General features: G+C 38.5%; 1 protein-coding gene across 4 annotated transcripts in view; it reads left to right on the forward strand.

Annotated features, from left to right (window-relative positions):
* Nucleotides 1-16,613, forward strand: part of LIFR (LIF receptor subunit alpha) — an 88,695-nt gene that overhangs the window by 35,771 nt on the left and 36,311 nt on the right. For 2 of the 4 annotated variants that reach the window (XM_083883311.1, XM_083883309.1), the window contains one exon: nt 5,828-5,917. The exons of the other annotated variants lie outside the window; for them this stretch is intronic. The gene's annotated coding sequence lies outside the window, so the exon portion shown is untranslated. The remainder of the gene's footprint in view (nt 1-5,827; nt 5,918-16,613) is intronic. 4 annotated transcript variants of the gene reach the window in all.

Genomic DNA, 16,613 nt, shown 5'->3' on the forward strand with positions numbered 1-16,613 from the left:
AGGAAAGCATGAAAATCACAAAGTCAGAGCTGGTTTGGAATATAACTTTTAGGGATTCAGTAGATCACCTGATTTTGTTTTCTTTCGCTTTACTAAGTCTTTGCATCCTTTCATCTTATCGCTGTTTCACCTATTCAAACTTTTATCAGCATTACTAAATGATAACAGTTTCTATTGTGCACTCTCCAAACACACCACTTTAGTCACCTAGAGCAACCAGTGGCAAGCATTATCTGTGAGTTAGATTGTGAAAAATCCCTTTACAGGTGTGCTGAGGAAAGGGAGAGACTTAACCTTTGGGTGAGGGCATGCTCACAGACTTGCCGAAGGCAAATCAGGAATACACGGGAACTGCCATGTGGGTGGAGATGCTCTTCTCAGAGAGGAATGCTTTTTCACAGGTGGCAAAGCTGCTGCTGCTACTCTAGCAGGTATTCATATGACTTTAATTTCAAGTGTTTGTTGAGTTACAATCTCTGGCTACAAGGTCACAACTATTTCAGCGTCGTGCAGCTCAGGGCTTTAGAAAATGTTTAAAAAATATCTGAATTTATTACCATGCATTGGTAATCCTAGCCCAGAATCTCTAAATATGTTAGAGACAGCTCTTTTAGAGTATGAATGTTGGATTGCTTAATCCAATGAGTGTCTGACAGCAAATTTTGTGCTTTATGAAAAGGTATTTTTAAAGATGTATTTAAAAAACCTAGATGTTTGTAAATTCTGACTCTATCTTGCAGAGTGCCAAATATCACAAGGCTGATGCAGATGGATTATGTTTTTCTTTTTCCCTGAGATATACTTATGATTACTTCTTGACTGGTAGGCATCAAATTTCTGTCTAAAAATAAGAAAAATAAATTACTTCTAGATAAGACTTGGGAAGTGTTCTATGCTCCAAAGCTGGTTGATACATTTTGTGCCATAAACAATTTAATGTAAAAGATGAAAAAGATCCTTGGGACCAAGATCTGGAGACCACGATCCTGCACTTCCAGTGAAGTGCCCTCTCACAAGGACATGAGCATGAGTGTTACACTGAGTCAGTGGTTACTTAAGCTTAAGAGAGAAATACCATCAGCAGAAGGGCTGTAGTCTTCATCCTGACTCATCTGTCATTTTGAGTAGCCTGAGGTGTTTCTCCTGCAAATGCTGCAGCGACTTGGGTTGCCTCAAAAAGGGGAACATTCCTGCTGCTTTCTTCTCCTATGTCTTTAAACAAAAGCAACAGCTTTTTTCTTTGGATTCTTTGGTTCTGTGTTCATTTTATCAGCAGATACAAGCAGGGAGTAATTGCTTTGTGAATCTTGAGTGTTTAAGCATCAGGCAAGTGGTGTGGCCCTGTCAAAGATGAGACTGCATCTGTGCATGCTGATGCTATGAAATTTATCATCACCTCTCCTTTTATTTTTTTTCTTCTCTAATGTTTACCTGCAGCTAAGTGAGATTTTAGGTTGAAGCATCAAAAGTTTGGGTTTTGTACGTGCTTAAATGTCTTCAGGGATCATTTTCCAGAATCGTATGGATTTTTTCCAGAGTCACTAGCATGGCAATGATGAGGGCCATATAAATTCCTAGATGAACAGACCTATTTTCTTACCTGTGTTTTGAGGGATTGAGAGGCAGCTAGGATATCTATCACTAGAAAACACAGAAGTCCCCTGTGTTCTTTGCCTTCCTTCCTTACTGACTTACAAACTAACAGATTTTAATTAGAGTAAATGATCTTTGGAAGTTCTTACCTGTCGCTGAGAAATATATCAAGGGTCTGTTTTTCATACACATCATAATTTTTTTGCTGCTTGCTGCTATCCTCCTTCCTCTGGAAAATTTGCAGACCCTACATTTACAGACTGTGGGAGCCCTGCTTCTGTGTGTCCATAAGGTCCTTGAACTCCTGCAAGCACCAGAAACTCAACAGAGGCTTTTGCCACTTAGCTGCTGTCTGCCTTTCCCTGCTGCTGTCTCTTGGAATCATTCCTAGTAGCAGGTTTCACTGTAAGCAGAAAGTGCTTAGGCTAAAAATAACTCGTAAGCCATTGGTATGAATGTTGGTCAGGGTGTAAGGTTTTGAAAGGCATATGTCCCCCCTCCTTTCCGTGCACTGTCTGGAGCTGGCACTGGAGTGAGGTCAACTGTTGCTACAACAGAACCAGCTTATCCCACAGGCAGAGAACTGCTGAGTTGTCAGCTGTTGAGTCCAAATTGTGCCTTTTACCTCAGGGAGCACAAGTTATAAAAGCGCATGTCATGGAAACAAGGACAGCACTGTGGCAATTCCCTGCTCCTTCTTCCTCACTTCTTACCCTGCCAAAAATCAGACCCTCAGCACAGCCCACAGCAGAGGATGGCTGGCTGTGTTGGCAGGTTGGTTTTAGTGCCACCTCCCCCCTCTGTTGGGCCATGTGTTGTCAGGGGGCAGTCTCCTTTCTCATCTGTATACCCAGCAGTTCAGGGGCAGTGTTCTGCAAAACCAAAGTACAGCCTTTCAGCCAGCCTCAGTCTCCTGAAATTTCCTTAGGTAGATAAAGTAGGTCCTCTTGAGAGAATGATGCAGCATTCTCTCCCCAGTCAGCCAGTTTCAGTGACACAGTATCATTGGTTAGAAAATGATTGTGGGGTGTTTATTCAGTTTTTGGTGGAGTTTTTTGAGTTTGGGTTTGTTTTTTTTTTTTTTTTTTTTTGGGGGGGGGGATGTTTTGTTTTGTTTTGGAGGCAGATGGTTCTGTATTGATGAGTAATGTTATGCTAGTGTTCTCTGCCAGTGTAACTTACTGTATTTTGATCATCAGTCAAAAAGTACTTTCTTTTTGGAATATACGTATATTGCAAAAATAGAGGTATGCATTTGTATTTGCTTTGTACCTAGAGCTGCACTGATAACAGCTTTATAATATTTACTGAACCTTGATAGTTTACTATCAAGGTTGCCTGGTAATTTGTAGTGCGTAATCATGAAATTTAAATAAAGCAATGTATTTGAGTGTTTTCTTTAGGTGATAAACACTGTCTGAAAAGTATGCTGGAATGTTTCTTATGCTTGCATAATTTTGTCATTATTGCACAAGTTGCTTAAAGGTATAATAAAAGTACAAGTAACAGGGGTGGTTGAGGGTGGTTTACACTGTCAATCTGGCTCAGAAATAGTCCATGTTTTACTTCTGGGCCTCAGCCATCCACTTAAGCTAGTTTTGTTCCCTGAATAAATCAGTTACTTCCCTCCAAGGGGAAATGCAGGCTCATTGGCTGTATGTAACTCAGGCACTGTTAAACATTTTTTCTGGATGGTGTGGCTATGGCCTATGGCAAGGTTGGCTAGGGTGGTGAGCAGAGCGAGCCAGCTCTTCCCAGTTGGCTTGATGCTTTTGAATGCCCCCCACATTGTGCCCTTGGGCATGACACACGTTTCAGCCTAAAGCTTTAAAAATTGCTGTTTCTTCATTTCAAACACTTTGAGCACAGAAGCACAGAAAAAGCTGTTTGTAGCCAGATGGTGACCCAGGCACTTGCTGCACTGTTGTCTTATCCAGACCCAGAGTGGTCTCAAACAGTGTGGTGAGCCCATCTGCAGCAGTTGGTCTGTGGGTGAAGACTCCTCCACACTGCAGTCCATCAGAGTGGTCTAAGAATATCTGATATTCATATTTTCTGTACCTTTATTAGCTGCATTTCAAATTACATGCATGTTTGAGAGTTGCACATCAATCCAGAGAAATCCAGAGAAAAGGGAAATTTGGACAAGAGAAAGAGTCTTGGCTCTGCTCAGCGTGGGGCAGGTCTGGGCAGGCAGTTGCCTTTTTGGGTTATTTGGTGGTATCTGCCTTAGGCTGGCAGCCCTTCTCCTTTCCAAAGAGGACTTTGCACACTCATCCAGAAGCTCTTGTGCCAAGACAGCAGTGCTGTTCGTCATGTGATGTAACTATGTTTGTATGGCAGACCATGGTTTTGCCCTTCTTGAACTGGGTGATCTAATGGCCTCTCTTAAGTATAAAATCAGTGAGGACAGAGCTTCGAAATATCTTTCTCAAGTAATTGGTTTTAACATTACTGCAGGGAAAAAATGCTTTCTAAATCAAATGAACTTCAGAAGAAAATTATAATGGTCAGTATTATAGGTGGAGCTTCTGCAGATCTGAAGCCCAGAGGGTGAACATAAGTTACAAGTATTCCAATTATAACTAATTTTCACAATAATTCATGTTTTGGATCAAGTTCAGCATTTGTGGCAGGAGATGTGTGACCTCTGAGGTTTTCACAGATACTCTGGAGCTAAAACCAAGGAGATGAGCTTCTAATGTTTAATCCTAGGCAGCAAAAAGAGAGTAGATGAGAGAAAAGAAAAAAAGAACAAGTGATTGATTTATTTTTATTGCAAACTTCAATGTTGTCTTGGATTATGTGCAACAAGAACTGGAGTACTGTGTGTGTGAGGTAAACATAAATGTCAAACTCTTTTAGGACTTCTCTTGGTTGTGAGGATAATAATATCTGTTCCCCAGAGTCTACCTGTTCCTCTTCCTTTTGTCCTCCTTCCCCCTGCTCCACACATTTCCAAAGGTCATGGCTGTGGGAAGTCGTAAGTGCACAGGTCCCAAGGCACGTAACTTACATTTCATCTACTGGAGCAGCATTGTCACAATTCCCAATATAGAACAGCCTTCTCCAAATTAAATGTGATTGGTCTGTTTCTTTTATCAAGATGATGGGAAATTTTTTGACCAAGTGTTGCCACATATTTCAAAAGACACAGGGTCAGTTCTGGATGTAAACCCAGCAAGGTGTTGTTATGTGACCCTTATTTTAAGTCTTACCTCCAAGTCTGTATTTTGTCCTTTGCATATTGTCTTCCTTCACCGTTAAAATCCATATTAAGGTGAGATCTGTGCATGATTTGTGCTGATCTAGTCTTACATTGGAGTAATGTGAACTAAAGGCTTTAATATAGGAAGAATTTGCATTGAACCCTTATTTAGAATTTCTTAGTGATATATCCAATCTTATTTCAACTAATTCACTCCTCCTGTGGAAACCTTTGCCAATGCTTAATTAGTTTTACTTTTCACAGCGTTCACTTTTCAGTGGAGGTTTAATACATGGCATTTCCTCTCACGTCTTTTATGGTGGGCTAAGTTTAAATAATTTCTCTCTGTAGGTAATTGAGAATTGTGACAAAGTTACCTCTCTGAACTAAATAGTTGCATTGTGTTAGCCTTTGCAACAACAGACCCAAACTGTTCAAAGTATTAATTTGATCCTGAGTATAAATCGACTTTGTACTGGATGAAACTTTTTCCATTGCTAATGAATGTCTAGTTTTTCTCTTTGTTTTGGATCAACGGCTTTTGTAAGATAGCTTGATCCATACAGAAAAAGTTGTTAGGACTTTTATTTTCAATATCTTTTATGTATTTATTTGCTTGAGCTGTGATAACCGATACTTTGAAAACTGAACATTTTCCTATTCCTTCCTCATATTTCAACTAGTAAGTGATGCAGCTGGAGTTAATATGCAAAAAACGTATCCTTGAAAGCGCTAGATTCTTGTCTGCTATCCTTTTGCCCCGGTATATGCATGCTTGCTAATCAGTAGGTAGCTCTGGGTTGGAATTTGGACAGTGATTACTGCAGACAGAAATGGGAGCAAGCACTCAGCATTACAATAGCTGCTGTAGAATTAGGTCACTAACAGGCTTTCAGCAAAATAGTGTTAATTTTCCTCTCCACACACTCAAACACAGAACGTATACTTAAAATTTCACGTTTTTCTGAGTGATCCTCGAGTGTAGCATTCTTAGCAATGGTTTATATATGAATCTTTCAACTTCAGGTGCTTCATGTGACTGCCCAGTTCACCATTCAGCTCTCCTGTACCGAAGGAAAGAGCTCCTGCAGTTGGGCTTCTGCCAACAGTGCAAATGTGAGTTTGTGCATACCTTCATTCATAAGTTAGAACTAGTCATATACTTCTGTGTTTGCAAATTCCAGAGTAATATGTATATATGTGTGGTTACTGAGGCTTATTATCTGGCTTAAGTGAGTTAGTCATGAGCAGCAGTCCTTAGCTGTGAAATGCCCTCTCCTCAGGGGACACAGGAGATCTCTGATAGCATTTAGCAGCTTGTTTTGTGAGACCTGAGAACAGAAGATGAACAAGATGCTGCAATTGAAACCCAGCTTTTTGATGAGCTGATCACTTTAAGAATTTAACAAGTATTGGTAAAAAATGCCTCCACTCTATCTCTTCTTTTGAAGTAATGACCATTATTTTTTGCCCTATTTAATGATAGTCATTTGGTTTGGTTTGGTTTTAGTTTTTTAAAGTTTTGTTTTTTGATAAAATAAGCTATTTGTCATTTGCATTCCTAGTACCTGCATAGGTATCTGATCTTTTTAAGCTCTTCTCTTGTGGTTTACAAATACTTCTGTATATAATATTCTAAAGTAAAATACTTATATCCCTGAGGCATATATATTGGCATCAAAATATGTTTTGCATTTATAGTCCATGTACTGATTCTGTGAATAGCTCTTTAGTATGGGAAGTTGCAGAAATGGGAAAAGCAGAGTACTCTTCAAAGATGTTTGGGGTGGTGCTATTTGTATAATGCTTAGTGAATTATAATAACTTGCTTTGTGGTGAGATTGGCATGAGCTTTTGTAGAAGAATATTTCACACAAGGAAGAAATAATGATTCATTGGTGTTCCATGCCATAGAATTAAGGGTTCTGCCAGTCTCTGGATTTAGACAGGTGAAGTTGTTAGGATGTGCTTGGCCTTGTGCATTGATTGGGTGCTGTGTGTCTGGATAGACCTGGCTAGATTCATGAAGAGCAGAATTTTTCCTAAGGAATAGAATACTGGAATAGAAACTGAAAAGAAACTGAAACAGAACTTATGATTCATATAACTACACTCAGACTTGATTTCTCCAGTTCCCCAACTCTTCAGGTTCCCCTTGTCCCTGCCTTTTCTTCATGTCAGGCCACCTCAATCTGCAGCCACCAGAGAGACCACTGAGAATTGTTGCACGTCTCTTGCTCCCGCAGTCAGACTTGCTCAGCACTTTGGAAACAATAGCTGCTTCTTTGCTGACTTGTGAAACAAAGAAGTTAAACATATCAGCAACAATGCATGAAAAATGTGATGAACAACCTTCCACAGGAAGAGATTTTTCCATTCTACTGTGTAGGTATACAGAATTTATTGGTGTCAGAAGCTAATAAGTAAGAAATGCTTCTTCTTTTGTGCTTTATCTGCCAGCTCAATACCAAGAGAAGTAAACTCTGAGATTTACTAATAATAGCAGGAAGGAAGAACCCTGTTAAACATAGATAGAAAAGTTGGAATGACTTATGTGTGTAAAATCCAAGGTTGTTTTTTCCTCTCCTCAGCCCTTTGTTGTAATCACCCTTCAGAAGAGAAAAAAAAAATAGAAAACTTCAGGAGGTGAATCTCACTTTCAAGGGAGGAGTGAAGGGGAAGAGGCAGATGCAAGTTACAGATGCAGTATTGATGATCATGTGAAAGTGGTGTGAAGATGTGAGACGCAGCCTTGAAAATATCTGTTTAGTTTTCTTATTCTAAGCATGAATCATGTAAGAAGAGACTTGTGGAACTGACTTACTCTGTGTCCTATTAGTAGCAGTCTCAATTTTGTATGAGCTGCTTTCAATTTTAAATGAGGTTCAACATCATTACCCTTGCAGATGCTGCTGTCTCAGCACCTGCTGGTGGCTTATTTACCGGGACTCAATTCTCTGCTTTTCTTAACTTCTAAAAGAAATTGTTTCATTTTACAGCAGTAAAAATCATGGATCCTAGCCACTGTGTGTATTATTTTAAAATGTTCATACCTTCATTGCTTTGTTTCTTTTTCTGAGCATTATTTTAATGCTGCAGAGTTTGCTTTACTATTTTATCCAGTTTATTTATGTTGAAACCAGGACAACATCCCTGCAAAGTACTTTTATAGCAGTATTTTCTATTCTGAGACCCTCCATGAAACACCTAAAGGGCTACTAGATTTTTTTACATCAAGGAAAATAAAGAAATTTCTAAGATATTAAAACCTAGTCAACAACAAAATGTTGATTTATATTATTAAGAAAATATTTTAAATAATCTTCTCATTTAGATTATTGTGAAAAATGTTGTCATTTTTAGCATCTTTTCTTGTGGTCTGAGGGATCTCAGTCTATCTTTGGATTTTATTTGCAGTCATTTAGCAAAAATTGAGAACAAAATTTGAACTTTGCTTCATGTTTTATTTTTTGACAATATGCTGCCTAACTTTAGATCGGTCTAAATTATTGGAAACAGAAAGCTGGGTGTTAATTTACTTCTAAAACAGCTACTTCTTGTGCCTTTGGCATTACAATAAGTGATCTGTTTCAGTTAGGGCAATACAGTTAAGGAAGTGCTATGGGAAGGAGCACACTAAAACTGAGGTGAGGCTCTGTGTTTCTTGGCAGCGTCGAAGTCTATTAGATGAGAAAGGATGATATGAAAGACACAGTTTATATTGAGGCACTGGGTTTCTGTGCTGCTACAAGACCTACAAGTGGACCATAAGCCCTTTGCAGGGACCTCGGTGAGAGGGGCACAGCAGAAAAGGAGTTGTGTTGCCCTCAGAAAGCTGGATTAGTGTGCCTGCATGTCTTTTGGGTCTCTGGCTCCAGTGGAAGCTGTGAGCAGCAAGAGAATGAGGGAGCACTTGTATCATAAGCAGGCATGAGAGTGAGTCCATGTATGTACATGAAATGCATGGTTCATATTAATTTCTTATAGCCTGTGTCTATGGGTTAATTAGGAAAGAGACCAGCTCTGATTTATATCAACTGTAGAAGTCTATATTTGTATTTCTGAGTACTTAATTCCCACACTTTGCCACCTTAAAAGGAGAGATGTGCATGTAAATGTGCATAAGTGAAAAAGTCCAGGGGGAAAAAAGTACAATTAAAACAGCATGTGAAGAAAATAAACTAAAATACAACTACTATCTAATTACACATGGACTGACTTGTTCTGATGATGTCCTACTATGTTGTACACCTTCCTCCTTTGTTAAGATTGGAGGGGGAATGGCAGCATTGGGGGCAACTTGTGTGTGGAACAGAGGAAAGTGTTTGCCCACCCCAGTGGAAGGGTGGTCATACATGATAACATGCTGCAGTATGTCTTCATGTGATCTGTCAGATACTTATTAAGAGAGGAATTACAGCAGGTCATGAGAGCTTTTAGTCTCAATAAAGATCAGTACAACAGGAATTTGTCAGAAAATATAGATCTATAGTTTCAGGAATTGGCCGTTTCCTTTGATAGTAAAAAAAAAAAAATCAATTTATTTCTCGTAAGTGATTCTCATTCCTTACATTCACTCTAAAAGGATATCACATAACTGGTGCTCTTTATTCTCAATATATTATTTAATGTGAAGGCTGCATTTCAGCGTTTGATCTATTTATGTGCTCCTTGAGAGAGGAGAAGAGAGAACTTGAGAAGTTGAGAAGAGAGAACACATGAAGAGAGAGTTTCTTTGGATTTGGTTCATTGTATCTTAAAAATAATTTGAATACCACAGGTTTTGTTGTAAACAATGAAGGAGTCCAATCCTTGGGTCATTGCCGGTTTTTAAAAAAAACACTCTTGGAATTGCTTCAGTAATTATCAGTGTTCTCTTATAAAACTAATTAGGCTTTTCCTGTGATGGAAAGAAGATTAAAGGTCATATAGTTCAAAATAAGTTTTTGTACATTTCCAGATAAAGGAAAATAAACTCTCATTAATAAAGTTAACTTCTTTAATGTTTGTGAGTTCATAAGGCCATATGAGCTGAAGAGAACTAGCAGGGGCAGAATTATGCAGATAACATGACTCCTCTAAGGAACAGCAGTTTTATTCTGCAGTCTTTGTAAAGTCTGAGTGATATGGTCTGGCCCTTGAACCTGACATTGGGTAAAGTGCAGTTGACAACGTGGGCAAATGACATTTTCCTCTGAAGACATGCTGCTTTGAGAACTACACAGTGGCTGACAGTATCCTCCAAAACTGAAATGTGCTTTGAAATAATTGGATTATGTTTTCTTCCAGTTATGTGTCAGTAAAATGCAATAAGCACCAGAGAAATGGGAAACCTCTCTGTGTGTTTTCATTGGATTCTTGGTTTATGTACTGCAAAAAAAAAAAAAAAAAGTGGATGCATTTTTTTCTATGCTTTGCATCTGTATTAGGTACTGAAAAGGCATAGTGGGTAGTCATTGGAGTCATGGTAAGAGGTATTTTTTAGTAATCAGACTTGTGCATTTGCTCGCTGCGCTTGTTCCATGCTGTGCTGCAAACCACAAGAATTCAAGGAAGTGTGTCGATCATGAGGTCACCAAATTCAAGCATATCAGGAAATGTGTGTAGCCGAACCAGATTTATAAAAGTACATCCTTCATCTCCGTACAATATTAATTTGCCAGTTGTAGTATCAAGAAAATTTTTGAATGGGTTAAAACCCAAGTGTGCAAGTGACTCTGAGCTGTTTCCTTCTGCACAGCACAATAACCTAGAATCAAAAATTCTCTTTTGGCCAGTAGCGTCCCTTAACCTTCACCCCTTTGCTTTGTTCTTTGTTCAGCTGATTAGGTGTTTTCCATCTGCACCTCTATGGCAGAAGAATCTGTGCTTGTTAATTTGAGCTGACTTCCTAAGGAAGCTGGGCTTATCTGATAATGTGTTGTCTGTCCCCTCACCCTTGCAGTAACCTTTGAACACACTGCTCAGGTTTACTTCAGTCAGGAGGAGGAGGTGAAGTCTCAGTATACCGTGTCCTTACAAACTTGGTGATACTTGGCAGCGGGATGGAGAAACCCTGCTGAGGAAATGGCTGCAGAGTCGAATCAACCTGTACTGTACTGCAGTCCAGACCTTTGTAGCATGCTTTTTCTGATGTCTAATAAGGCCTAGGGGTAATCTATAATAATATTGTCCTAATATGTAACGACAATAAATCATGAACAGGCTTGCAAATATCCCGAAACATATTTAGTCTATTTTTGGTAGTATTCGGGTTCGCTGTGTTTCTCAGAAGAGTTTTTTGTTGTTACCATCTGGAGAGCAGTGCTGTGCTCCTTTCAGTTGGTGTGCTTGCATTTAAGCATGTACTTGGTGACTAATTGATATGCAGGGACTTCCAAAATCACGAGTAAGACACCAAATTTTCCTTTGGATGTGTCTTCATTCTTCTGAAAATCTCACGCTACGAACATTAAATGCAATGTCTGGTTTGGGGACTACTCTTGTGTGGGGTACACTGAACAATGCGTGAAAAAAATTTTCTAGTAGGACTGAGTTTTTAAATTAGCCTACAGTTTAATTGAAAACAAACATAAATCACTGAGAGCAAAAGGCAGAGTGTGCAAAATGGATATTTTGCTTGAAAAACAAGAGAAGTCTCCTAATAAGGTACCTTTTGATTCTAATAGGAAAAAAATCATCAGTTCCTACAGTCTTTCTTTGCTTTGTATTGCCCTTTCAGTCCATTGCTCTGCCTGACTGCTCCACCTCTTCAGTATCACTGTGCTTTTTTCTCTCCAGCTCATCAGTTCCAGCAGGGGTATTCTTCCCAGTGGTCTCTGTATTGTTCTTGTTTGGTGGTGGGTTTTTTTTGTTGTTTGTTTGGGGTTTTTTTGTTTGTTTTTGTTTGTTTGTTTGTTTTGTATGTTTGGTTTTTTTGTTTGTTTGTTTTTGTTTTTTTGGGTTTTTTTGTTGTTGTTTTGTTTTTTGTTTTGTTTTGTTTTTTTGTTTTTTTGTTTTGCATGAGTAACATGGAGTCTTCCATCCTACTTTCCAAATCCACCTCAAAATTGTATACATTGTTATGATCAAAGTATTTGATATCTGCTTCTGCTACATATTTTCCTTTCTTTCAAAAGGCAAGTCCTGGGGGTCTCAGTATCTCTGTGTGTGTGTGTATGTTGTGCTGTCCAACACAACAGGTACTTAATGCTTTCATAAAATCATTCTTGAGTTGTCACACTTGTTCATGAATTTGTCATCTCATGTGCTTGCCAGGTAGAGGTGCTTCTCATGCAAATCTCTACCTGCAAATACCCTGCAACTCTCCCAGTCTGCAGCTTGCTTATTTGTATTTCCATAGAGTGTAACAGTCCTGGAATCAGAAGGAAAAAAGAAAAAAAAATGAAAAAGGAAGAACTGAAAATACTGTAATGCAGGTGCAATTGCAAGTTTGCCTTAGAAAGTGAGACAGGTGACATAGTTACTCCATCTGGGGTGTACTTTTACCCTTGTTGGTAAAATTTCTTGCTAAAATGCTTGCCTCTGTAGGTGGTGCTTGAGACCAGGAACTTTGAAAATTAAAAGCTGAAGTGTTGATCCTTGCGCTGAGCTTCTGTCATTGCCTGACTTCTCCTTGCAGAGGCAGGCTGGGGTGCCTACAAGATTAACTGCAGTGGCTTTCCAGTATCTCTGAGGTGATGCTGCTGTTTGGCAGCTAGAGGAAGCAGTGAGGAGGGAATTTTTCTTCTTATGCTTGACAGCAAATAGACCCCAACAAAACAAATGTCTCATAGGACTAAAAGTTTGGCCTTGTGTACTCCTGCACATTTACTGAATAATATATTAACACCCTGTCTTTGTTTTCTTTTCTTCTGCTGCAGATTAGAAGACATTTGGTGTGGATAGGAAACTTGAATTATTTTATCAGCTTTCAGAAAGAGAAATAGCAGATTTTTAAATTAATTCCTCAGAACTGGGGAAAGCCAGATTCCCAAATGGGACTCAATCTCCGTTTATAAATGAGTTTCGATGATTCATGTCCTGCAAATCTTTTAGAAAGTGGAATGGTGCCATGTTATAAAACAGAGAGGGAAAGCCTGCATCTAGATTACTAGAGATTTTTGTCTCAACTCTGGAAATTTTTTCAAGGAGGTGGAAGAATGTACTCTATTGAAAAACAGCCAAGCTCCCTCTCCCTCAAATAAATCTTATTAATTTTTTTTCTTTTTTTTTCTTTTTTTTTTTTAGATTACTCAGCTAGCTTTAAAGTCAAAGACCGAAGCCTGTGGGATCAGCTGTCCTAAAGAAAGGCAGTTCATCTTCTGTTTCTGTGCTCATTGCCTTTACTGTCAGCTGTATTGGCCATTTGCTTGGTTTCCCAGAAATGTGTACTTCTGGCATGGTTTTTCAGATAGGGGAATTTTTTTGGAAGCTTTCAGTTGGCAACAGTAGAATGTGTAATTTGATCTATGCATTTTTACCTGGATGTGAGCGTGTTTTCTTTCACTTTGAAGGTTGAATTAGTATCCTTCAGCAGAGACAAGTAAAATTATCTTTCTCTACCTACTAAGTAATTTTTTTTCTTGCAAGGTTTGATCTAGGCACATACTTAGCACCTGCCTTTCTGCCTGACAGTATTTGGGATGATGGCTGTCTAGTATTCCCATAAATGCAGCCTCTCATCATTCTGTACAGTATTTTGGTGATATGCTATTCAACAACTTTCCTTGAGAGCTTTTAATATCCCATTTGTTGGTAAATTATTATGATACCTTTAGCTGTAGAGGCAAAATATAAATTGTAACTTGAGAAAATTTATTGACAAAGAGACTTCTTCATTTGCATTTACTAGATATATTTTATTGATTTCATGGTTTCATCTAGAGTTCTATACTTGGTTTCCTAAACCATCTGTATAAGCTGAATTTTTAACCATTTCTTTTCAGGTATCTGCTTCTGGAGCAGAATTATATATAAAAAATCTCTGGCACTTAATCCTCAATTCATAGACATTTTTAAAAAACATATCTGGAGGCTTGTGACTGTCAGATCAGGCTGCAGGCACAAAGCAGGCTGGAAAGATTATTGATTTTTTTTTTCCTTAAGCTGTTTTTTGTTTGTTTTCAAAGTGGTTTCCAGGCACTTGACAATGAAATACATTCGGAGACCAGAAAACTCAAAAGTACAACAAAGCTTTGCAGAATTTTTGTGCTTAGAGAACTGACCTGTTACAACTGACTAAGAAAACACTTCTTTTTTTTTTTTAAAGAGAATTGAGCATTTGGTGAGCTATGCTAAAAAAAAGATACACTGAACCAGTTAAGCCAAGGAATACATAATAACAAACACTCAAAAAGAGACATACCAGTTATTTTCTGGTTTCCCCATTTAGCGGTTAAGTCTAAAAAGACTGGTAATATCTTAGCTGCCCTTATTTTCTCAGTTTGTCACCACAACCTTTAATCTTCTTTACAGCTGACAAGGTTTTAAAGCAAAGCTGTCCTCACATATTTTCTCATTGTTGTCTTGGAGTACTTTTCCTTTTCTGATCTATCTGATCACCACTACGTCAAAACATCTTTAAAAGTAATTTAGAAGTCCATGATGGCTATTGAGCTCTTTTAAATATCAGCCACCAACTGCTGGCTTCAGTGTTTAAGAATCTAAATCTAACTGTTCTTTTGCTACTTTGTCTGCAGAAAAAGAAATTCAGAATTGATTTTTTCTGACCACTGGCACAAGGGTAGTTCCTCTGCATGACATAAAGCCCTAGGCAGAAGTCAGGTCATTGCCATGTGCTGTTCCTTTCAACAGTTACATGGAATCCTTCTTGTAGTAGCTGCTCTTAAAAAAGGGCAATTTACACTGGAGTCTGTCATAACATAGCCTTTGCTGTTGTTATAGCCTGAATACATTTTTTATGCACCCACAGGTTTTTTTACTTAGCATAGATTTATGGGAAGTTCTTTCCCTATTTTAAAATTTCAAAAGTGAAAGACCTTTTCAGGCGAAGACTTTAAGGTGAATTTGCTGTGCAAACACCCTCACGCTCAGTCAGGAGGTTTTGCAGTCCATTTGAGGATGAGATTGGAGTCTGAAGTACTAAATAAACAGTTACGTGGCAGCTTGGTACAGCATCTGAGGCTGGATCACACACTGAATTTGAGTCAACAAGGTCTGAATGTAGGAGAAAGCAAATACTGCACGGGCTATGTAAACACATAGGTTTGTCTTAGGAAAGTTCCTTCATTGTTCTTGATAATGCTCAGGCCTCAGGGCAGAGATATTTCAAAACTGTGGATACAGCAGCTTTGGTTCACGGAGAAATGTTTATTCCAGGAATGATTGGAAATCTGAAAACTGAGACTGGGATGTGGTGAAAACAAATTGGAGTTTTTAAGGGAGGAGCTATTAGAGATCTGATATCAGTTTTCTTCCATGTAAGAAGTTGCTGCAAGGCAGAGGATAAACTGTTCTTTGTCTGCTGGAGATAGGACAAAGTACTGTGCTTAAAATGGAGCAAGAGATAGTTGTGGAGCACATTTGGAACACTGATGATAGTGCCAGTGAAGTGACATGGATATATTGCCCAAGGAAATGAGATTGTTACGGGATGTGCTATTGCTAGTATTTTTTAATATGGACAGCTATTAAAAGTGATTTAATTCTAGTAGCTTTTTGTGGTGGAAAAATGGGCTTAACCCCCTTCATACTGTTTTTAAAAACAAAGACCTGCAGTATAAAGACATGTACATTTAGTAACAGCCGTTCTTGTTGTACTCCAGGCAAACATGGTCAAGGCTTTGAGCTCTCTTGTCCTAAACAGATATCCCTGCTCCTAAGAGTGCCTCTGTCTAAAGGATTATACGCTTTTCATATCTGTCAGAGTAAGGAAAAACCCTGCCTTGTTTGAGTTAATCTTGAACTGATGGAAGGCAACTTTCATCCAAAGAAAGCAAACTTCCTATTTTTAAAGTATTTCAATTGTTTTGTAACTTTTTAATTGAAACAAGCCTAAAAATGAGAATCTTTTCTCCTGACTAGTGGCATTTAATTATGTGGCATGAGGCTTCTAATTGCCAGCTTTTCAGCAAATTATAAAATGTGTATAAGAACACAAGAGCTAGGGAGTCTATTCTTATGAGAAAGATTGTGATTTACAAGACTCTCATCATACCCTGCATGAGACTACATAGGTTCACTTCTGTGTATGGCTCTGAAACTGAAATTAAAAGTGTATTTGAGTTAGGAGAACTCGGTATGACTCAGATTTCTTGTAAAGCACTGCTATGATGTTCCTCTTAAAACTTCTGCAGTAAGAGGACAAGTCAGTGAGCTACGTGTTGAAAGAGGTGCAGAACATCAGATTTTCTTTAAATACACACACATACATAGAATATATCTATGAATCTACCTCGTGAACCTGGCATGACTAAACAGGTTTTGCACAAATCTACGCAGGTAATGAGTTTAGAGGCTTGGGATTAATATGAGAGGCTTGGGATTTAATTAACATCACAGCTCAGTTCTCTCTCCTTCAAGTGGCAGTGCCTTTTATTCTTTCCTTGACTTTGCCACGTGATAGGGGACTGTCAATTGATTGTGCTATAGAACTTGAAATTTTGGGTTTGGACTTTTCTGCAAACCAGAAATAGCCTTTGAAGAAGTCCTCAGAAACAGATAAAATTTACATATACTTCATAGACCAAAATAAAAATCAGCCGTTTTATTCATGTAACTCTCAAGGCCTGTCTGAGTGATCTTCACGCTTTTTACAAAGTTAAGGGTTTGTGAGCAAAGTTTAAACCTAGAGCTAACATCTCATGTTTTC

Source organism: Zosterops lateralis (genome assembly GCF_965231275.1).
Source record: "Zosterops lateralis genome assembly, chromosome: Z".
NCBI lineage: Eukaryota > Metazoa > Chordata > Aves > Passeriformes > Zosteropidae > Zosterops > Zosterops lateralis.